Source organism: Melozone crissalis, unplaced genomic scaffold, assembly GCF_028551555.1.
Source record: "Melozone crissalis strain CALT ecotype California unplaced genomic scaffold, PUWL_Pcris_2 ptg000286l_1, whole genome shotgun sequence".
Classification (NCBI taxonomy): Eukaryota; Metazoa; Chordata; class Aves; order Passeriformes; family Passerellidae; genus Melozone; species Melozone crissalis.
The window spans coordinates 133,271-157,232 of record NW_026536039.1 but is presented as its reverse complement, the minus strand read 5'-3'; the positions used below and the strand labels follow the sequence as shown (position 1 = coordinate 157,232).

Sequence of the window (23,962 nt, the reverse complement as noted above, 5' to 3'; positions counted from 1 at the left end):
CATTTTTGGCATTTCCTGCTGGTTGAGGCTGGATCCTCTGACTCTTATCTACATACCTTCCCACATCCCTGTTTAATTAAGATTGTCTGCACAAAGGCATACTTTCCTTGTTGAGGTGGAAGGGAGATGAATAATGCAGGGAGGTTGAAGGATTTTAAAAATACGGTAAAATGCCAGCTGTAACAGTCAACATAGAAAAATGATGCAGAGATTGAATAGCATCTTCAGAAGACCTGAGAAGACAACTTCAGAGTTTCCTTTCTTTAAAATATACAAAAAAATCAAGCTTGAAATCAGGTGTCACCTACCATGATATCTGGGTTGACACCTACCAGTAGTAAAATTTATCTGTGGAAATACTGCTTTTGCAGATACTGCTATTTCAGCATTGTAGAGTGGTGGGTTTTATTTAGAGAGATTATTGAACTGGTTAATTGTGTTTTATCTTACACTTATTCAGAAATCATTGTGCTGTGGTTGGTTACTCTTGGAAGTGGTTCTTGTTGAGGCTTGCCTCTGAGGTGAAATTTGGAATTCAAATAAAATGTGAAAAGATTGTGATCTCTGACAGATAATGTGCTCCTGTGTTAATGCTTAGAACACTGGGATTGTAGAATGTGATCTCTAAAACTCTTGAAATTTTCCTCATTATTTGTTGGCCTACTTTGTTTTCTGCCTCCCAGGCAGGCCTGAAACAAATAGCCGCTCTGCCTAAGGATAATTCAGTGTTACACAGCTTTGCTGCCATACCACATTCTTTGCTCTAACCTTTCCATTGGTTTGGTTTTTTCCCTAGACGGAGTTATTTGTGCACACGTTCAAGGACCAGCTGGTGAGAAGTGCCCTTCTAGCGCTGTACACGGCCCGGCCTGGCTGTGTGCTCAAGAAACCAGCTGTGCCCAGGAGCAGTGCAGAGGAAGGGGCTGATGCACAGCACCAGGACCATCCTGCTCACGTCAAAAGGCAGGACTCCATACCCCATCATTCTGAGTATGATGAGGAGGAGTGGGTAAGTGGACAGAAACCCTTGGCCAGTGAAACCCTACAAATTAGCATAAGCCACCTCAAGCCCTCAGTGTCCTTGTCACATGCCATTGCAGGGGGCAAAGGGGTGCAAAACTGTAAAATTGTGCTTCTCAGATGCATCGCAGATATGCAGATTTTGAAGCTAAATTGCAAGGCTTTGCCTAAGTACAGTGTGCTGCTCTGAGACTGCCTAGTTGTGCATAGAACAGTGAAGGTGTTGAGTGTATTCTTGCCCAGACACAAGAATAGTCTTTGTTCTTACTTGGGTTGGTTTTGCTAGTTGGGCAGATTTAAGGACTGGAACAGTATATGCTGTTCACAGGGAAATGTTTTTTTTCTTCCCCACCCCCTGCAACACCCCTCTCCAGCCCTCAGGCTGTAATCATTTTAAATACACTGAATTAACCCTCAGCCCATTGCCCCTAGACTCTGTTCTTAGAAACTGTCTGAGGTTCTGTAAAAGAATTAAATACAGTGTTTGGATTTTAACATTCTTAGCATATCTTTCAAAGATATGTATTATTTATATGGCTGAAATGTTATAAATCAATTATTTTGGTGGATGTCTTCTTTAATAGGTCTGTTACTTTATTTCATACGTACTCAAGCTATTTTTATTCAGTCCAGGCTCATGCTTTGAGTTCATCACTGTATTCTCATAGACGTAAAGGATGTCAGCATATTTATCTCTATTGTAAATAATTAATAACTTGTGTGAGCTATGGTATTCCACCTAACCTGTAATTTTTTCCACACCAAAAATAAAGGAAGAAGAATATATTTCTTCTAGAAGAAAGGCAATTATTTCCAGCCCCATGCATTAAGTATTCGTGAGATTTAAACAATGAATAACTCATTATTTCATTTGTCCTCCAGTTTTAGAGCCTTTAATTCACTTTTTCTTGTTTTCTCAACAACCTGAGGGGCTGGAATGGTGCTCTTTGCTTGAACTAAAGCCAAAATGTTTGTTTTTAGCTGTTGAAACATTTAGAGATATAAATAACACAATAGTTTTTGTAAAAGAGATAAATTTTGCACTGGAAAAAGTGGCATTTGTGAAAGCTGCATTTTAATTTAGTACTGCAGTTCAGCATCTCTGAAGAGAAGATAGCTTTGCTGTAATTCATAACTAAAAGCCGCCAGGTGCTTGGTCCTCACCTATTAAACTGCATAAGTAGGTCATTTTAAACAGCATTCATTTTTTTCTGCTGAATTAGTAATCTTGATTCAAATTAAATGTATCTTTCACTGTTTTCTGAATTGAGCTGAGTCAGAGTCATTGTCAAACTTGAGACAGTATAAATTTTGGAGAAATTTTGTGATTTTTTCTGGATTTGAATGGTTAAACTTTTCAGTTATTTCTGTCAGTAGAGGTGATATGAGTTTTAATAATCAAATTGTGATTAGCACGATGGAAAGAGAAAGAATAAAGGCATGTAAAATTTGAAAAAACACTTAATCCACTGTGAAACACAACTATAAAGGGAAAAACTTTAATATATGTTGCTTTGTATGCACAATGCTCTATCCTCCTTTGCTGTTGTAGGTTTTTTCCTCACTATTATCAGTACTAAGTGTTATAAGTACTATTATAAGTACTAGTGTTACATTTTGCAGTTGGAACTTTAGTTTTGCCTGAAATCTACATCCTTAAACAACTCTTTAAGCTGACCCTTGAAGCAGCCCACGAGGGTGTTAATCTCTGAGCAGAGCTCAAAAAGGCCTTAAGGAATTATCTGAATATCCACTGAAATGAAGGCGACACAGCATCTTCAGAGTGCTTGGACGTGCAGATGCTGTGCCATACATGGCACAAGCAAAGCACACAGCTGAAGTGGTGTGTATGGAGGGACAAGAAGTGACTGAGGAGCTCTGTGGTGAATTCGGAAAGGCTGAGAATCCTTTAAAAACAGAAACAGCCTCTGGGACTCCACTGGCTGGCAGTGTTTAGAAGGAAGACATCCAGTCAGGTGCAGTGACAGAAAGGAGTGTCCATTCCTGCTCTCTGAAATGAGGAAGGTGTCTTAGTTTTTAATGATACTTTCTGATCAGATGGAACTTAATTACAATTTTTTCAGTTGGATGAATGAAAGAGAATTATTTTACAGGCTCATTTTTAATTGTCCTAGGAGAGGTGCCCAGCTTTCACTGATGCCAAGGCCTGCCTTTCCATCTTTTCATCTGCTTAAGAAGATGAAAGGTCAGTGCTAGGCTACAGGAAAATATTCTGGAAGTAGTAAAAGATGACAATAAGAAGTGACGAAGTGAAGGGAGACGGCCCATCTTAATTGATCAGCATCGAACTCCAATTTATTGATCTAACATGCACATTTTTATAACCGTGTTAATTAAGTTCATACATATTGCAAAACCCGAGCTCATCATTGGCTACAGATTACACAGCAACCCCTCCTCTTGTTTTCAATACCTGTGGTTTGTTATTGAGACCAAAACTTGTGTTTCTCATCCTGTTATTAACTGTTCTCAAGGCCTCCATGTTTGTCACTGCTTTCCCATCACTACCCAAGGACAAGGTATTTACTTGTTATTAAAAACAAGCCTGAGAACTTTGCTGTTTACAGCTGCCTTTTACTTTTCAATCAGCTGTATATTTTCATGACCTTTTTTCCTTCAAGCCATGTCTGAGCAAAATTCTCCAACAAAGAAACGGATTAATTTCTTCTCATGGAGAATCATAGAAGCCACTTGATTTTCAGTGATGGGAAACTGCAGTTTTACTTGAAAATTGTTCCTGCCAAACTGCAGAATTTCAACAGCCTTCTTAGATAAACGTGACTGCCTTTGGTGCAGACAGAATAACATCTCAATGAATGATAAATAGATGCCTCTACATTTTCTATCTGCCCACAATCCCAGGAGCCTCCTGTGTGGAGAAAAGGGGCTGTGAAACAGGCCCTTGCTCCCTCTCAGTTGCTTGTATATAAAAAAGCCAGATACATGATAATAAGAGTGAGCTTTCTGTCAACAGATGTTTATGAATTTCGCTTCTAAACCCTCAGGGAACGTTTGTGGGAATATTGTATAGAAATCATCTCAATGCTGGGTTAATAGTTGGTTTGAAAAAAGTGCTCTTTCCGATGTGAAACAAGGGCTCATATTTGTGTTGCTTGTGCAATAACTCCAGATGCTCTTTAAGAGCTTAATGCTTTTTTTGTGCAGGAATTAAGTTCCCCCATCACACAAAAGAAAAGGGAAATTAGATTGCTCCAACTTCTCTGAGCAACCTCACTTGCATATTCCTCAGCAACTTCAGTGACTGAAAGCTCTGAAGCTCCCTTATACTCTGGAGGATTCTTCATAGAATCCTTCTCCCCAGAATTATGCTTGTGGGCGGTAAAAATCAGTAGTTTCACACATATTGTAAATGTTTTTTCAGGATTGCTTGAAGTGCATAGAGGAGGAAACTTTTGAAGGAATCTATACCTGCCCTCAGTCTTTTGTGTCCTCAGGAGGAGGGAGCAGGGCATAAGATAAGATCCCTCTAGTCAGGCTGAAGCGAGGCATATAGTTGAAAAGCGACGTTAGATTTAAATGTTTGCCTTAGCAGTGGCTCTAGATTTGCCTCCACTCAAAATCCAAGGGTTGCCATTTAAACGGAACTATGCTATTTCTCTGAGTTCTCAGTTTTCTTTAACCTTCTCTCTTGGTATTTTTGCAACTTCATTTTTCTGCCTGAAGACCTGACAAATACATAATGCTTCTGGCTCTGTAAAATACAAAACAAAGCAGTGATGTTAAATTCCCATTTTTAACCCTCAAGCAAACTCTGGTTGCTCTGCAATACTTTCAGAATGACTCAGCATTGAAACATATACTTGGAGAGGGAAGGGTGGTTTCTGTGGGTTTGTTATGGTTTGGTTTTAGTCTGATTGCTTGTCTTGTGAACAGCCTCATTACTTGTATGGCTTGGTTTCTTCCTTCTTATTCAGTGCTGCAAAAGTGGGTGCAAAAGCTTTGATTATCCATAACAGCTCTTTCTTATGCTCCACATGATTTCTTTTCCTCTCTGCTTGTACAGAACTTTTTGTACCTCTCTATTACTTCCCTAATTCTCCTATTGTAAACTCAGTTAAGTGTGATGGTTGCAGTTTGTGTGAGAGGTGAGGAACAAAACTGAAATTGTGTTAGCTAATAAATATGCCATGACAGCAAGTTTCTCATTTTAGTCCTTGAATTAACATTTTCTTCAGCAGAGTAACTGATGTGATAAAATACAGGATATGTTAAATTATCAAAAAGAGGTTATTAAACACTGTGACAAAACTGGCCCACACAAGGTTTCATTTGTCAAGCTTTGAGTGTGTCTGTACTCTTAAGGTATCATTTAAATAGACAAGCTGCTCAGTTCCTTGCTATTAGACCTGAAACTTTGTCCGCATTATGTCGAGTTTGAAGCGCTTGTGCACAGTGTCTAAAACCATAAAAGTTTGGGTTCATTTACGCTGCAAGAGAATCTCCATGAAAAAGGCTCAGGTTGGTAATAGGCTGAAGGATGAGAGGAGCAGTCGTATGCTAACATCATGAATAACTTACTATTGTCCCTTTTTGGTTTTTTTTCTGCAGTAACATGCAGTGATAATTCTGGTCTTTTCAGGACAGGGTCTGGGCCAACGTGGCAAAGAGTTTGAACTGCCTTATTGCCATAGTGGACAGGCTGCTTGAAAAGGACAACATCAGCAACATCAAAGAGGGTGAAAATGAGCCTTCAGCAGAAGATTGCAAGGTGTTGCATACAGGCGGTAAGCAACCTCCCCTAATTTTTTTTTTTTTAGTCATTGACAAGAGTAAAGAAAAATTTGCACAGCTACAGAAAAGTCATCTAGAGAAGACTCCATAGTATCTTTGATGAGAGTGCTAATGGCAAGGTTTACACATTTGTGGGAGGTTATTTATCAAAGTACAGCTTTAATGTGTGCTCAGACTGCTTGCCATGTGCAGTTGTTTGTGCTAGAGTGTAAACCTTTTGAAACTACAGTCTTTTCTTTTTGTAGGCTGATGTAATTTAATTTACTCTAGATTTTACTTGCGTGTAGTATTTTGAGGAAAAAAAAAATTGGACTGTGTCTTACCCCATAGAAAATTTGTAAGGAAAGGTGAACATTCTGAATCAGTGTCATTCTCCTGCAAATGCTTCTGCTTTTCTGAGGTGATATACTGAGTTTTATTTTCTGATTTGATAAAATTCATGTTTACCTGGATATACCTGTCAGCCTGTGTCAAAAGGTCAAATGGAATAATTCAGTGGGATGATGTAAAGAAAATTTTGTGACAAGGGTCCTTGTCACCTTCTGATCTTCTCCTTCTCATCTTCTGATCTTCTTCTGATCTTCTCCTATGATTCATGTTTGCATTCTTGATGCATAGATTATATCTGCTTAATAAGTCTAATGGGATTTTCTAGTCTGAAAGTGTGTTGCAATAAATGAAACAGATCCTTAGTGATGGTGGTAGTAGTCCTAATGGAAGGACATCAGAGCCAACCTTTGTGCCACTCTTTGGCTAAATAAATCAACTCCCCATACAAAACAACAAACCAACACAACTGCTTTATTTTGTACAGTTTTGTATAGTTTCAATTTTCTTTTTTTTCATTGTGCATTTTATCCTGTGTCTTCCCTTACATGTTCTCCACGGAATTTAATTACATCATTTTATATAAAGACTTTTAAAGTTATCAGTACTCACTTGTAATTTATTTCTTACACAACAAGAATTAAAATCACTTTTAAAGTTTTATGTCATTTGTGTAGTACTGGTGAGATCTGTGAATTCTGGTTGTAGTATTGATTTTTAATGCAGCTGTAACATCTGCATTTTACCAGTGTGAGAGGTTTATGCTGGAGTCCTGGCATCCTTGTTTTCAGTGCAAGATGTGTTGGACTTGATTTTGTGTGATTTGTTCAGAGAGCAGCTTATTCCTTATCTGTTTGGTTCTCTAAGTTTCTGTCTACCAGGCATGTAATGTTAGACAGGAGGGTGATATAATCTCTGCTCTCTAGTGAAGGCTTGCAGGTGAAAAATATCAACACAGCTTTCTACACCTTTCCCGCCTTCCTCAGAGAAAGTACAAATATTCAACAGCTAGGTAGGTGTAGTTTTGAACTTGGGAGAATCCTTAGATGGTGGGCCTTTTACAGACTTTTACAGACTTTTCCCTAATTTCCTTCACTCTCTTCAACCCCCTGAGTATCTCCTCTGCTATACGCCGTGTTATGGATTTAACCAGCACAGGCAAATGAAATATTGGTTACAACTTTTAGGTCACAAGCCAAAAACAAAAAAGGAAAAAGCAAAGTTGCATCATTTAAAGTACTGTAATAAGGCAGCCATCAAGTCATCAAGTAGAATGAAAGGTAGCTCTTGCTTAGCAATAATGATAATAGTGATGGTTAGAAAATTTTAGATGAGCTTCATCCAGCTGAGAGGTTGTCTTCTGGAGCTGGTGGGCCAAAGACACAAAAAATATCCAACTGCTATGATGCTGGAATAAATCCTTGCTTTTTTCTTCATTTCAGAGCCATCCCTATTTCTCTTGAATAAGTACAGGTGTCCTTCAGTGAGAGCAGTGCTTTTGTTGAGCTGTCCTGAAAGTTCTCTAACACTCCCTCGCATGAGAGCTGCAGAGATCTGTGGGGCAAACTGCTGTGTTTTCATGTCCTTTTTGAGTAAGACATCGTTTTAGGAATGCCTTGGACAGTTTATAGGACTTTCAAGGTCACATAGAGATGGAGACGTTTTAAAATTGCTTTCTTTTATAGGACTAACTTGAAAGATGGAGCTTTCCGAAGAGCTTTCCAGGTGTGTGCCAAAGTTGGTTCCCTAATGATTTTCAAAACTTTGGGGCCAGAATTTTTCATGCTTGACTTCTCTATGAGAGTGTGGGTGTAGATGTTTGTTTTTCTCTGCATCTCCCTCTCTGAAATTTAACGTGAAACCCTAAGGCTGCACTGTGAAGCAACTACACAGAGGTTGAGATTCCAAGTTTACAGTTACAAATTTGGCTTTAATTCTGCTTCATTTTAAACTTGAAGCCTGATTATGAGTTCACAGCATTTTCCTAGATACAAAATCACACTGTGTACGCCCATAGATACATTTCTAAAATAACAGACTTTTGCACTACTTAAAATTCACAAACGTGACATAAATGAAAAGCTTGCCACATCTTGCTTATATATTATACATAATTTGAGCATATTTGAGCATAATGTATTTCATTGATACTGCAAATATATGGCACAGGTTGATCTTTAAGTCTGAAACTGCTTTAGTTGATACTCAGAGAAATTGGGCTGCTTTTGTAAGAAAAAGAATGCAGAGTTTTGAACAAAATAATAACAAATAAGCCTTGAAGTATGAGATTAAATTTTTGCTTATTTAGTGAACCTGACTGGTTTTTTGTAGCATATAGCAATGAAAGACCTTTCAAAAAATGCACATCTGTTCATTTTAGATGATAGAAAATATTATGACAATATTTTGATGCAATAGCATTTTCATATAAATTTAGATATTGTTGTAACATATATTCAGAGTTTCCTAAAGTAGGTTGATATTTGCAGTCTCAGTGACTATGGCATTGTGTGATCTTACTCTCTTTTTTCAAACATGTTTATATTTGTTGTTTGGAATCTTTGTAATTGGAGATACTGGAGCACTTTTTTTTGCTGTACTCTGCCTTTCAATGTGAATTATACCTTCCTTAGCCTTAACTTTTCATGCAGTCTGACCTTTGAGTGTATTCTAAAGACTGAATTTGAGTTACAGTTACCAAGGTAACATGCTATGGTTTCATCAGTCGCAGGATTATGAATCCTCTGCAGGATAAATCAGGAAGAGTAGAAGGATTTTTAAGGAGAGGGCTTTTTTGTTGTTCTTCTGACTCTAGTCTGGTTTGCCTTGGAGAAATATGTGACAACATTAAATTCTTTTCACTTTTGCCTTTTCGTTTTCCGTGAGAGTTGTGATGTGAAAGCCTGTCCTGCAGCATTAGAGGTGCCAGTGGAACACAGCGTTGGCTCTGGTGCTGGCACAGCCCCGACAGATGTCTGTGCTTGGCTGCTGCATGTGGCTGCTGTTTCTGTCTGCTGCTCGTGCCTCCTGTCAGAGCTCCCACCCAGCCGTTCCCTCGCTGCCTCTGCGTGAGGACTCCCCCATTTGATACACACAGGATCCACCTAGCATCACAAACAATTTGAGTTGCCAGTGTGATTGCACCTGGATTTTGCCTTTAAGTGAATTATGGAATCATGAGCTCCGTGAACTGGCCCTTGATAACCTTCAGCATAGGTTTGCAAAGAGCACCTGGGGAACATTGCCACATTTCCTAGCTGGAATTACAGGAGACCTCTGTTCATACTCACATTGCTACAGACACATGTGGGTTTATTTTTCTTGTATTATCTCATACCTGTTGGGGACTATATAAGTTTAGATTCAAAATTTCGGACTTTCATTGCCCTGGGGATGGGGACTACATCTTTCGTTGCATCCCTTCCAATGCAGGCTGGTAGAAGTGGGAAATAAAGCTATGTTCTGTGGGAAATAAAGCCGTGCTCTAGTTTTATTGGAATCTTCAGAAAAGCTTTTATTATAAAATATTGTTTAGTCATGAAGATGAAAAATTTTTCTGTGGTCTGTGTCCTTGAGCAGCAGACATAATTTATTTAGAGCAGTCACATGTGAAAAGCTTTCTCTTTCCTTCCTCTTCCTCACATTTTTCCTTCCTTTTCTTTGAAGCTTGTATTTACAAAAGTTTTACTTATGCTTTTTTTTCCCCTTTTCCCCTCTCTTCTGTGTCATCCTTTTCTTTTTGATAGGATCCTTATCTGGGCTGAATGTAGCCCAGGAATACAAGACAATCCCCTTCAGCAGTACTTTCTCTAAGTACTTTGGCTAAAAACAGAAGCTGAAAAATATGTAAGGGAAAGACTGTTTAACTGAATCAACAAACTAAAACAAGATATAAGAATATTTAGTTGCACAGCATTCACAGAACCTTCCTATGCTTAAAGTGTATTAGATTTTCTTAGCTTTGTCTTTTATTACCTTTGTCCTCTCTTTCTGTTTTCACTCTGACTAAGCATGCTGAGATGCTCATGTAGGTATTATTGGATGGTTTTGGGTTTAGCTATTAATCCATGTGACAGTGGAGAAAATCTTGGATGGTTGCAGTGGAATAATAAATCCCAAGAATTCCAAATTTCTGGACACCCAAACTGTGCAAAGCAAACTGCTACCTTCAAGTGCAGGAACACCAGGAAATCTTATTCAGGTTTTTATTGTTCCTGCAAGAACTGCCGCAGCATTATGAGTACAAAGCCTCCTCCTTTTTCAAAGAGCTTAGCCCTCAGCTGCAGTTCAGCTGAGCTCCAAGAGCTGCGTGGCAAAATAAAGAAATAAGGCACTGACCTTTTTATGGTGCAAAGTTGAATATGTGCAATCTTCTGTCTTTTTAAACCTCCCTTTTAAAAAAAAAAAAACATTAATTCAAAGACTGTTCCTTTCCTAAGTCAGTAAAATCAAATTCTGGGTTAATTATTTCATGCTGATTTTAGGGATTTACTGCTGCTGTGTTGGTTGGTTGGTTTGATTTGCCTGCCTTTTTCATTAAAACAGAGTTTGTCTAATGATCACTTTGTGATATAAAGACAACTCATTTATGTTTTTTTACCTCTAATTATTTCAATTCTGTCATGGAATATTTTTATGATCAGGTAGTGAGTGATTAATTTAAGTGAAACGTTACCTCGTGGGTATCTGCTGTTACATTTATACGTCACATTTATATTTGTGTTTCTTACATTTGTGTGGCTGTAGTGCCCCCCTTTGCTTTAAGGGCACAACATTATGCATTCTTCTGCTTTTTCTTTAAGGTTTGGTTTTTTAACTTCATACCATTCAAGTTTTGAAGTGACTTAAAGCAATTTATGGATTTTAGGTGGCACAAATAGCAGTGACAAAATTGGCTTTTTTAATCTGTTGCTAGGGCTAAAGGAGATAGGAGTACTATGCTGAAGCATCCTTTTTGGTTACCAGCATATTTTAATGAGCATTTCAGTGGGCCTGACTTTGAAAAGACCAGAAGCTTGCTTTTCTGCCAAAGTTTATAAAATTTAACATGTGGTTTGACATATTGCAACTTGGATATGAGCACGCAGAACTGACTAGCTGGGTGCTAAGCAGGTCATTTGCCTGCACAGCCTGTTGATTACAGGAACATGGGGCTGAAGGGCGTTTTCCAGTAACCAAAGGGCAAATCCTGTCACAGACTGAGCTGCCATCACTCTCTTGGCAATGAACATGGAATATTTACTCAGTGCTTTGTGGAACATGCACTTTTGTTTTAATCTCATTCTAACTGCATAGCGGTGGTACTGTCCTTTTAGTTTCATCCTTTAATTTTTTAATTTAATATGTTTGGTTTTCATGCCTTGTTTTAGTTTCCCGTGGCTGACTAGCTCTATTTTTGTGCTGAGTTTCTTTGCTTTATCCGGAGACTCTGACAGTTCTTCTGGATGCTAAGTGTTCCAAACTGACAGGCTGCCCATGTCATTTTAGCAACCTGACAGTCATCCCGGAGTCTCCTTGTCGCTTCTGTTCTTGCTTCTAATCTCCTTTTTTTAGATGGTCACTCATTCAGTTAATTCTTCACCCCTTCTTCAAACAATTTTCCGCTGTGATTTTAATTTAAAAGAAAGTTGAGATCCGAAGGCTCAATGTGTGTGAGTCCATGAATGTGTTAAAAGCAATCATTTGTATTATTCCTTTCCTGAAGTGATTCTACAAAGGTATTCTGAAAAATATCTTATTCTAAAATGTATACAATATGATTTACTGAGTCACTCTAAGAGAACTCTTAGACTTTAGACTTTGAGCTTACTTTGCTGCTGATGCTTTTATTGGCATATGTATATTGCTTAAATTAATAAAGGATTGTAATTTGACTGAGACTTTAGATTGCCTGATCTGTCTACACTGGCTTCCAGTACATTACACTTTTTTGTCTACCTTATTTCTAAACTCGTCTGTGTTTTGCAGCAGCCTCTGGTTGTTCTTTTGCTTTTATTCCCTGGAATAAACACCACAGTTAGTTCTTGTTATTTTCTCCTCAGGAAGAGGGGAAATCAAGTTGCTGCTCAGTCTTTTTCATCAGCTTAAGGAGATTAAATCTTGGTAGCTCTGCGCTGCAAGCTCTCCATTTTTCCAGCAGCCTCTCTAAAACGTGTACACCAGCGTTTGGCACACAGCGTGTCATCACTCTGTTAGCCAATGACATGTATAAAATCACCTGGAGCTTGTGCCTGGGGGTGGCTCATGGTCTGTTTTGTCAGGATGACACTCGCTTCAGAACTGCTTTTTTCCAGGGAATGCTTCCTCAGTCTGTGTTACTCATGGTTAAATATGTATGACTGTGGTAAAACTCATGTTGTCTGACCACAAAGTTAACAAAGAGCTCATCCGATTCTCTGTGCATGCTCTGTCCTTGTTCCCCTTTCCTGCTCCTTGCTTTCTCTAATTTCTCCCAGCTTTCAAAGCTCTCTGCAGTCTTCTTGGCTGCAGTTTTATTAATTTGTGTGTTTTTCTGGAGCTCAGCCAAATTGACTGGCAACAGGCAGCTGTCTTCTGCCTCAAGAACTTCCTCAGTTCTAATGAGGTTTTACTGGCCTGACTCAGAATGTTACCTGAAACAACACGCTGCTGTCTTGCACCTAATTACAACAGATTTTAATTATCATTGATTCTTAATTACACTGACCTACAGAAAATATGAGCCAATTATAGACTGTTGCATTGTCAGTTGCATTCCCAACTTTTATATAGATTCTTCTAGAGTGTTGATTTCCCTCATTTCAAACTGTACAATCAAACTGAGATGTAGATTCTGAAGGAGGGGGATTTATTTATTTGTTTTTATTATTTGCTCAACTTAGGGGTAGGCAAAGCCATATGCAACTACCAGGCAGGTCTGATTTTATTAAATCATATAAAATTCAGGAGTAGCTGGGATTATTGGGCAAGTTTGTGTAAGGTGTTCCAATTCTCCTCCATTCCTAGTTATCACTGTTTCATTTGTAATGTATTAAGGAATCACATTTTTCAATCATTTCATGAGTGTTTTTTTTAATATGCCTAGCGTGTATTTTCATAGAGAAAAACATGTTTCAAAATACTCTGCATCTCTCTGATAGAAATAGCTAAAATGAGTTCAAAATGTCTAAATGTTTAAAGAGAACAACATAGAATCTAAAAAAAAAGGAATATGGTCTGAAGCTTTTTATATTTCCAGCCTGTAGATTAAGTAGGTGATACCCTTCCAGATACCTATTTGTTATTGTGTTTTACCCTCCAGCACCCACCTTTTCTTAAATATTTGGTTATTCTCTCTGGTTTTGCATTTTTGATGCTATTTCATTTCTTACATAGCCAGTTCTGAGTCCTGAAAGGAGACTCCATCGCCACTGTATTAATCTCTGTGTGCTAAATGAGGTTTTATGTGTTTCCCTGTGTACTCTGTTTGTGACACTTGAATACCAGTTTTACAGGGATGCTGGGACTGTTGGAAAAGGCCATTGTTTCAGAGTGCAGTTGGATTCAGGCCAGGGATTTAACCCCATTCCCAGTGGTAAGATGGAATCCTGCTTATAAGTATGTTCTCCAGTGGCATTTGTGGTCCCACAGTGGTCTGGGGAGAGCTGCAGGGGTTGTTTTAAAGGGAAGGGTGATGTGCACAGCTGCTCCTGCCATCCTTCCTAGTGAAGAAGGGTTTTTCACTGCGAGTTTTCCAGTCTGGAGCAGATGACCTGTCGTGTTGTAGGTGACTGGTACGAGCAGCTGTACCCGCTGGTGGTCACGCTGAAGGACTGCATGGCAGAGGTGGTGACCAGGGCCAAGCAGTCCATGGCCTTTGTCCTGCTCCAGGAACTTGCCTGTGGCTTGCCCCAGTGCCTGATGCTGACCCTGAGGAGAGACATCGTCTTCAGCCAAGCAGTAGGTTGTCTTGTGTCGCTCACTTCCTTCTCTTGCTCTAATTAAAAGCATACTCTTCATGCCAGTGTTTGTGGGTTTCTTTCTCATTGTTTTTTTTTTTTTCCCTTACAATTTGATACAGCTTTTTCATTTATTTTCCATTATATTCACCTAAATAATTTATAATGTGGTAAGAAATTAAATAGGAAGTAGAAATCCATGGTACTGGCTAGGCAGCATCCAAGCCAGGGAGATTTTTTTCTCCTGGTCACCTTGGAAATAGGGAGAAGACAATTTGTTTTCAGTTTGTGGCAGTGTTTTAAGTGTTTAAATACTATTAGCATGTCTTTCCTTAGAACTGTCTTTTCTTGGCAAATAACTGAAGCTCTTTATGTCTTCTCCTGTATATCATGTTTTTTTCAGATAGATTTTTTTCTAAACATTTCACTTAATTTCTCTCTTAAGTTGGCAGCTGCCTAGGAGATTCAGTTACATTAGATGTTGAACCACTTTCAAATCCATCAGAATTCACATGTTTAATTCACAGTCTTGCATGTTTGAAGCCTGACAAGTGAGGTTCTGGTCTTATTTATGTCAGTGTAAATAACACACAATGATACAAAACAAATTAAGCTTATCTAATATACCTTAACAGAATATTTCACTACCGTATACACCCCCAAAAAACCCATCAAAATACATTATTATGAAATCATGTACTTAGTCACTAAACAGAAATACCTATGCTGATTTCTCAAATATGTAGGTGCTACCTCTGTTGTGTATAATGATGGCAAGCCTCATTTTAACTGTTTGTCTTGTAACAGTTGAAATGTCTTGTATCTGTTTGTCTTGTAACACTCTTGCACATGTTTTAATTATCTTTACAACTCGCTGGATTGGTCTGTGGTTTTGCAATCAAATTGCACACAGGTTTACATGATCAAGGATTTTTACAACAGCTTCACACTGTTGGATTGCTGGTGCAGTATGAAGGACTCCTTAGCACATACAGTAAGTATTGCTCTTGGACAAAGTTCCTTATGTTCCCTGCCCAGAAGTTACCCAGGAAGTTCTTATTTTAACCTCAGCAAGCCTCTTATTTGGCTTGCTGAATCAAATCTTGTCCTTACAAGACAGTAGACTTGCACATAATAGCACAGCTGAAGTCATTGACACTGTGTTGTTAATTCTGCAGCAAAAGTTATTAATCTGTTTCATTCTGAGTTCCTCAGAGAACACGGCCTGCTTATTGTTCCATGCAGACCTGACCCAAAATAGCAGGTTTATAAAACTAATGCAAACGGAAGATTTAAACACTTACTGCTTTTATCAGCCTCGGCCCTGATCCCCAGTGCTGATAATGTGAAGATAGCCTGAAAACAGTTTCATAGTTTGTTACACATGCCATTATTTGATATGTATTAAAAAGGAAATTTGGAGGGAGAAATTGCCTTATCTTTCAAACTTTGAACTAGATCTATTGGAATCATTCCCTGAATCAGAGATTTTGACTAAAGTAGAGGAATTTAGCATTTGTGCAGCTTTATTATGCAGTTGCTCATTTGGAGATAGCTGTCTTCTTCATTTTACATGATGCTTGTTTTTATTCTCAAAACCTTTGTCCTCCATCAGCAGGAAAGCCTTTTGAAAACTTTCAGAATAGACAAAAATGGCTTTTCTGAGGTTATTTTATGTCTATATAGAGCAGGCTGATTTTCAGAATTGCTTAATACTCATGGTTACCATTTAGGGCACAGAATTGTCAGCAGTTCAAGAAATGAGTCTGGTTTTATGTAGGTTACTGTAATGTGGATTTAGAACTGTGATTTTTAGATGCACAGACTGGAAAATATATTGCTTTGCCCTGACCTATACAGTGACTGATCTGCCAACTCTGTTAATAGTCTCTTTAATCTTTTCATGTAGGTGAAGAAGCAGGGATGCTCGAAGACATGGCTGTGGGCATTTCAGATTTGCAGAAAGTAATGTTTAGAGTAATTGAAGCCAAGTCAGAAGATTTTTTGCCTATTATAAGTGGAAGGCGGTAAGAACTTTGTTTCTTGGAGCCCAGGAAACTGAGCTGCAGTTTTAATCTGTAGCCCATGAAACCCGTCTAATGGTTTTCTTGTTGCTGAGTTCTGTTTTATTGAAAGTGCATTGTTTTACTTTTTAGAAGGTGAGTTAGTAGGGATTCTAAAAGCCAGTAGGCTCTGGGTTACTCTCCTGATAAAAAGCTGAAGTTCCAGTTACTAATACAGATTAATCTGAGCAGCGTCTGTGTTGTGCAGAGCTGCTGGTGCATTATTCACACATGGATACTGAACCCTGGACAAGTGACAAGGCCATTGTTTACAAATGTGGTCTCTAACTGAGAAACTTTGCTTTTGAATGTCCTGAATTTGTATTTCAGCATGAGAAATGAAACTGCAGTTCCAAGAGTTAGGCCTTGATTGTTTTTAAGATGGAAACCAAAAAACTCCGATGCCACTTAGTATTAAAAACTTAGTAGTCACTTTTAAAAATGGAAGCCTTTTTTAGCTGCTGAAAATCACACAGGACATAGGCAGTCTCAGAAATCCTTGCACAAAATCACTTATCCTTTATGAATCTCACGTGAGTACTGCTGAATGTCAGGACATATACTGCAATACTCCGTTTATTTTGGCTATTTGAGGGTTAACAAGATTGGAATGGATTTTTCATCTTTATTATTATTCTAGTCTGAAGCTCCAAATAGTTTTATTTTGCAAAAATCACTTCCTTAATAGTATCATTGCTCTTAAGATGACTGTAAATTAAATTCAGCTAAAAGCAGGAACTTTTAGAAAATATATGTTTCCTCTGAAGGGGGCTTTCACCACTGATTTACTTAATTAATCTGGATGATTCACTCTCATCATATGGGCTTTCTGAGAAGGGATTGAATAAATAACAGGAAGGCTGGAATATGATAGGCAATACAATGGGAATAATTAAAATTAAAAAAATTTTAAAAATAAAATCTACAAGGTTTATGTGGAGGAGTGCCATTCCTCTTAGAGCTGTGATAAGACTGCTCCTATCAAACAGCATTGGAAGTGAACCGTAAAAAGAAAAGATGAAAAGGTGAAAATCTAGTTATTTTCTAATAATTTTTTTAGAAACCCTCCATTTTTATTTTGGTTGTTATATGGTATGGCTCAATAAATGAGAGTGAAAGACTGTAGAAATGCAAGACAGAAAAATCAAACTACAAATTCTTATCTTGAAGAGTCAGCATATTTACTTGTAATTGTTTTTTCTAGGAAAGTGCTTAAACCTGACATTCTGTGTGCACAAACAAATCAATCCAAAGTGTGTGGCACTGTCTAGCAGTGCACTGATCATCTGGTGTGGGTGGTAGACACCAGCCACCCAGGGGAGGTGAAATTCTGTTCAGGAGCTCACATGCTTTTATTAGAGGCCATTCTTTTATTAGAGGCGCTTTTGGAACATTCTTTACAGAATCACAGAATATTTTGAGTTAGAAGGGACCCATATGCATCATCAAGTGCAACTCCTGGCCTTGCACAGGGCTTCCCAAGAATCACACCCCGTGCCTGAGAGTTCAGATGCTTCTTGAACTCTGTGAGGCTTGGTGCTGTGACACTTCCCAGGGGAGCCAGTTCAACCTGCTCAACCATTCTCTGGCTGAAGAAACTTTTCCTGACATTCAAGAACCCCATCCTCACTCTTGTTTTCATTGTTGCTAGTGAACATTACATTATAGAGGTCCAGCTCCCAGCAAAGATGTTTCAGCTGCTGCCACAAGAGATTAAAGAGGGAAAGCTGCTTCGCATGTATCCAGTGCTCTTTAATGTTGGAATCAATGAGCAGCAAACACTGGCAGAGAGGTAAGGAAAAGTCACGTTGCATTTTCTGTCCAAGTACTCCATGCTGGTACAGGCTATCTCTCAGGATTAGAAACAAATCTTCTTTGTTATTTGCTCTTAGACAATCTCACATTGACTCAGTGTGTATTTTCAAAGGTATTAAAGGAAATAAACACAAGCTATGAAGCAATGTAGAACAGTGAAAAAGTCCAGATGAAGATAAGATCATAAGCAGGGCTCCGTTTCACAGAGTTGGTGCCATGTTTCTCTTGGATACAGGTGCAAAATGGATTTCTATTTCAGATGCAGAATTTTGGTTGTATGCAGTACTCTGAAATTCTCACACAAGTTTGAAAATTCAAAATTCTTACATCTTGAAGATGGGTTTGAAGAGACCAAACAAGTGATAAGCTAGAGAAATTAGTACTCCTCTGCAACAGATTGCTGGAAACTAATTAATTAGTATAAAAATAGTCATGGATTCACCAACGTATTAATTTTCTCTTCCAAGAGAAGGGTATCTGTCAGTCATGTTAAATTACCACATTTGTGCAGGGCTAAAACTGCAAAGTAGAAGTCAAGATGTCAATACAGACAGCTACTTTGTTAAAACTTCTTTTCTTTTAGCTGCTTTTATTAACAGAGCGTCCAAAATACCTAATGCTTATCTTGAGGTTGCATTTGCTCTAAGCCAAAAGCTTATAGCAAAGCTGTAGCTGGAGTAATGGAGGGATACAGTGAAAATCCTTAACCTGGGTAATAGGCAAGAAGTTAAACACCACAGGATTTTATCTCCTGTTCACTGTAGACAGCCAAGTAAACCCAGTCTTTTAAAGAAGTCTACTAAAGAATGTCATCAGGTAGCTTTGTGAATGTTTATGGGACACTTCTCCAAGTTGAGTGGTGGTATGTGAGAAAATTTAGGCAGAAAGTTGAAATGGGAGACATAGACTGAATCTAAAGACAGTAAAATCTGGCATTTTACTGTGAAAGAGCTGGATAGCTGGTTAGAGAACTTGGAAACTTCTTGAAAATGAAAATAGGTTATTCTGATGACATAAAGAGAAAAGTGCTGAGAGGAGTGACGTGGCCAAACTCATAATGTGCAAAACCAACAAAATCAGTCATGACAGTTCTGAGTGGGACACTCAAAAAATAAGAGGTAAGACATGATGTGGTAAGCAAGAAGCAGGCTGGTGGGAGCTTACACGAGTGAGATAGGCAGGAAGGACTGAGTTATGAATAGTCTGAGGAAAAATTTGACAACATTTAGAAATAGCCTGATTACCTGGGGGCTTGTAGAGGAGTTGGTATGAAAAGATGCCTGGCTTGCAAGTGAAGTGGCAGGAAGTGTTGTTCCCAGTGGTCATTTTACATTGTGTGCAAAGAAAGCCATAGGAGAAAACAAAATAACTGCATATTTATAAATATGGATATGTACTAATATCTGCCAAGAAAATAAGTTCAATGCAGAAGCAGCTTTAATGCATGCAGTTACAGTCTGCTTTTGTCTTAATTCAAAATGCTGCTTAACTCCTAAAGTTGTACATTTGTTTTTGAGACTGAAAACACCACACACGATTTATGGCTAAAAACATGGAGGGGTTTGTGGGATAAAGAACCTGAGAATATAAAAACACTTTCGTGGCAAATTTCTAGGAAATGTTACTGTATTAGAAAAAAAATCTTTTAATTTGTTTTTTGATAGAATACACTTGAGAATGTTTCCGATTTAAAAGAAATGTTCTCATGTGACAGTGCAGCAATGGCTACTAAGGAAGTAGTTACATCTTCTCCCTGTGGCCTGTTGAAATATTTGCTTCCCTTGTTCCCAATTTAGCAGCATATTTGGTATCTTCTGATCTGTGTCCCCTTCTCTCTGAGTTTCTCACTTATCTGCCCATGCCTCTCTTCCTGTACTCCTCCATTCCCGTTTCAAATCTATTCTGAAGATGAATTTCAAAACTTTGGCCCTAATTGTCATGGGGACATTCGTGTCTTTACAATCATATCTCTTGTAGTACCGTGAGATTTAGTTTCTTGGCATGTGAAATGTGGCTGTTGTAGAAATCTTGGTCTCAGAGAGAAAGATATTTGTTTTTATAGCTACAGTTATTTTGTAGATAAGCTTCTCTTCCATCTTGTGTCACTTCCATATTATCCAGCTCTTACAGAAATTGGTATGCTTAAGCAGTAGCAGCACTAAGAGATGGAGAGTTGGTGTTCTCTGCCTGTGGTACCCAATTTTTGGAATTGGAATTCCCCCAAAGTGCCTTTCCATTTATTCACGATTTGTGAGGGGAAAAGAATAAGTGCCTTATTGCATGTTTGTAAATAGATTGCTTTGTTAATAAACTTTTGGAAGAAGTATGCATCAGCGATGATCTCGTTTCCAAAAATTAATTCCAAAGCATACAAGAACTTAACTACTGCATGTTTGACAAAATCTAATGCATTTAGCACCAAAGTTATTTCTTTATGCAAAGAAATAACTATGAAGGATAATTTATCTTTTGTTGTTGTTTGTGGGTTTTGGGTTTTTTTCATAATTTATTGTGTATTTTCATAGGTTTGGAGATACCACTTTGCAGGAAAACATTAACCAGGAAAACTTAGAGCTTCTCAAAGAATATTACAAGTTATTTACAGAAAAAATGCCTCCTGATTGTGAGTACAAAATAATGCAATGTCCAAATCGGTTTGAAAAGCTTTGAGTAGGTAGAAGGTGATAAGACAGTAATATTAGCAGAATCCCATAACTTGTTCCATAAATTTAAACATTTTGTACCTGTACATGACCCTGCTGGTCTCAGGAGTGATTTCAGGCCTTGTGCCACAGCAGAAACTACAGAGAAAATGAAACAGAGGAATGATGAACTGAACAGCTATTTTAAGTTATTAAAATAATAAGTTTGTTAATATTTCATGTAGAGGACAGTCTGTACCTACTGTATTTTTACATAAATACTTGGTGGGCAATTTCATCAGCTTCAGTCATACCCTCTGTTCTTATTCTGAAAATATGTTGAGGTTTGGTGAACCATGGAGAAATCTGCAGATCAAATACAAGCAATGAGCCACATCATCATTATATGAACGACAAGGTTTCATTGGAATAGGCCCTGTATTCCACTTCTGTAGAACTTCTGTATTATAAACATAAGCATTACTATGCTGTTACTCTGATTGCCAGAAGCAAGGACTGAAGAAAACATCTGCATCAATCGAATCCTGTTAGTTTTAATGCCCAAACTATAGTCCCAAATGTGGGAGATTTAACTGCCTGATGTTTAAATGCTATGTAAAACTTTAATACATCACATGCGTATGTATACATGTTTATCTCTTATATCAGGATGATTTTAATTTGTTAATCATTTTGACAGAAACAAAAGCCCTTCCTAAATGATGGGCAGGATGCCCATCCATCCCCCCACAGACCTAGTATTTATTTCCAGGATGTCTACAGAGAAACTCATACAATAAGTTGGGTGATTAATTGAGGGGAATCTTGCTAAGAAAACATCCTCGAAAAACTAACCTCATGCAGGTTAGGACTAAGGTAGATCTGCTACCTCATAAATGGATTTTATTTTATAAAATACTGCATGCAGACAGTATTGGCTACTTTTCATTAACACAATTTAAACTTGTACTGCCTTCCTGAAGGATTATTAGTGAGCCACACAGTTCCTGGACTTCTTTCAGACTGTGAAGGCTTTTGAGAACTAATTGTGTCTAGTTCATCGTGTATTTTCTGGTTATTATAACTTTCTTGCTTTTTTTCTTTACCTTTAAGAACTCAGTCTCTTCTTTATACAATTTTTTGTGGAACATAAAGCATCTTTTGGTTCCACTGCCCTTCCCAGTAGCTCCCTGCCAGTATACAGAGTCAGTCTTTTGCCTTGGAGAAATGTGCCTTTTAAACCAGCCCCCTGGGAAAAAAGGGAAGCTCTCAAACTTGTTCATTTGTGGCAGGACTTAATCCCACTCCTGTTCCCCCTCGTCTGGAAGACAAACCTCCATACAAGGCTGGCAGCAACCCTGGTGCTGGGGCCACGTGAGAGGCATTCAATATTGATGGCTTTTTGATGGTTTTGTCCCACCTATCCAGATAATTTCCTATAATGCCAAATCTGTGCTACAAAATCAATGCAGGACTGTGTTCCCAAAGCTGTCAGTTCCAAACAGTGCTCAAAAAGCCCAACAGAATTTGAGCATTTGCAGCCCTATTTGCCAGGCTGTTGGATCCACCCTTGGCAGCCTCCCTGGCCTGCTGCCTCATTCATATATTCCCTTTCAAAGAATTCAATTTCCCACTCCCTGAAAGGTATTGCCACCTTCGCTGTTAGTTTTCCTCTTGTGTCTGTATTTCTCCTTGGCAATAATAGTCTTGCTTGTAACTAAGCATCCACTGACTTTCTGTCTTTAGGATGAACATACACTTCGTCATTTACCCATTTGTTAACTTCTTAAATTCTTTTAGCAGAAACTGAAAATAAGAGCATGTTTCCAGCAAGGTTCCTACCAAAAATGCTGACCAAATATAGCTCAAAATGGTACTGCTTTTATAGAAATACTAAGACAGTAAGGGTCCAAAAACGTAAGATAGTTGTTTAGTAGTACGTAAGTACCTGAAAACAAAAAGGCTGTTTGGTATTTCCAGGCTTCTCCCCCTTATCAGCCTGATTTGTGGGGGACCCAAGGAGTTTAGGCCATTGATCATTTCCAGTCAAGGTGCAACCCCTTTGGCAGTACTGTGAATTAGGAGACTCTTGCTGTACCTGTGCTGAAGTCATCCCTCTGAGATGTCACGTTTTCTGCTGTGACCCAAAGGAAAGCTACTGGGAGCAATAGAATGTTTAGTGATACATTTGCATCATCTCAAAGCATCTTTGCCATTTTGTGCTCTCTGTTTTAAAGAAACAGATGCACCCATAAGTGTAATAGTCTAGCAGAGTGTGATGTGGTTTTATGTGCTCTACATTATCTAATGTACAATCAGAGCTTGTGATACAGAGGTAAAACAATCCACATTAAAATTATTGCAAAACAGATTCTGGATGTACGTTTTCCTCCCTTTTTCTTTTTTTCTTGTTTGTTTGTGAGTTTTTTTAGACAGCACAGTATGACTGGAGCAACTTAGTTCTTTTTGAATAGATTTAAAGTACTTCTTCCTATGAATCATGGATAAGGGAAACTACAGAATTTATTAGATGTAAAAGGTAAAAGCCTGTTGATGAGAGGGATCATTCCAACTTGGATCACGTTAGGAGAATGGATATTGACCTTCATTAATACTTCCCTCATTTTTTTTCTTCCAATTGAGTATAAGTTTTTGGGCTTGGGTTTGGGGCTTGGGTTGTGGGGTTTTTTCCCCTCACTGGATGGATAATTTACTTTCTCTGCTTGAAGAAATCCATTGATCAATTTAGTTTCACTTTGTTCCACTTGATTCTGGCCCCTTTATTTGGTGATAACTATGATTTAAATTCTTTTTACTTTGCCACCATGAGAAGAAATAATTTCAAAAAACAGATTCTGCATGTTTTTATTGATTTTCAGAACTAGCAAGGATAAATGCAACATTAGAAAAATCCCTCCTCTATATACATATGAAACAGAGGGGGAAATTAAATTGCCTACTCTTGAATTTTTGCTGGAGATGTAGGATAAATTAAACTTCAACTTAAATTCCATACCCAGAACAAGCAGGTAAATTTTTGGATTTTAAGCAAACTTGAAATTATTTTCTACTTCAAAATAAAGCCCCACTTAATTTCAGGAGAAAGATACTTTGTTACTTTTTAGAGGGGATACTAAGTGCTGTTTAACCCTTATCTTACATTATAGAAAAATCTAAGGCATATTTTAAAACAAAAACTAGATGTTTCAATTTGAAAACAAAACCCTAATTTTTTACTTTAATTTTAAAAAATAATCATCCCATCAAAGCAGGTTGTAATACACTCAGTTTTTTTTTTATTTTTCTGATTTCTTTTGAATGTCTGTAATAGCTGATGAACAGAACTACAGCAGAGATTTGGTTTTGTTTTTCACCATCCATTTATAAGATAAAGGTTGAAGATACT

At 38.0% G+C, this 23,962-nt stretch overlaps 1 pseudogene; it reads left to right on the top strand.

The window, feature by feature from the left end:
* The window catches only part of LOC128949764 (inositol polyphosphate 4-phosphatase type II-like), a 137,550-nt pseudogene that overhangs the window by 81,319 nt on the left and 32,269 nt on the right, over window positions 1-23,962 (top strand).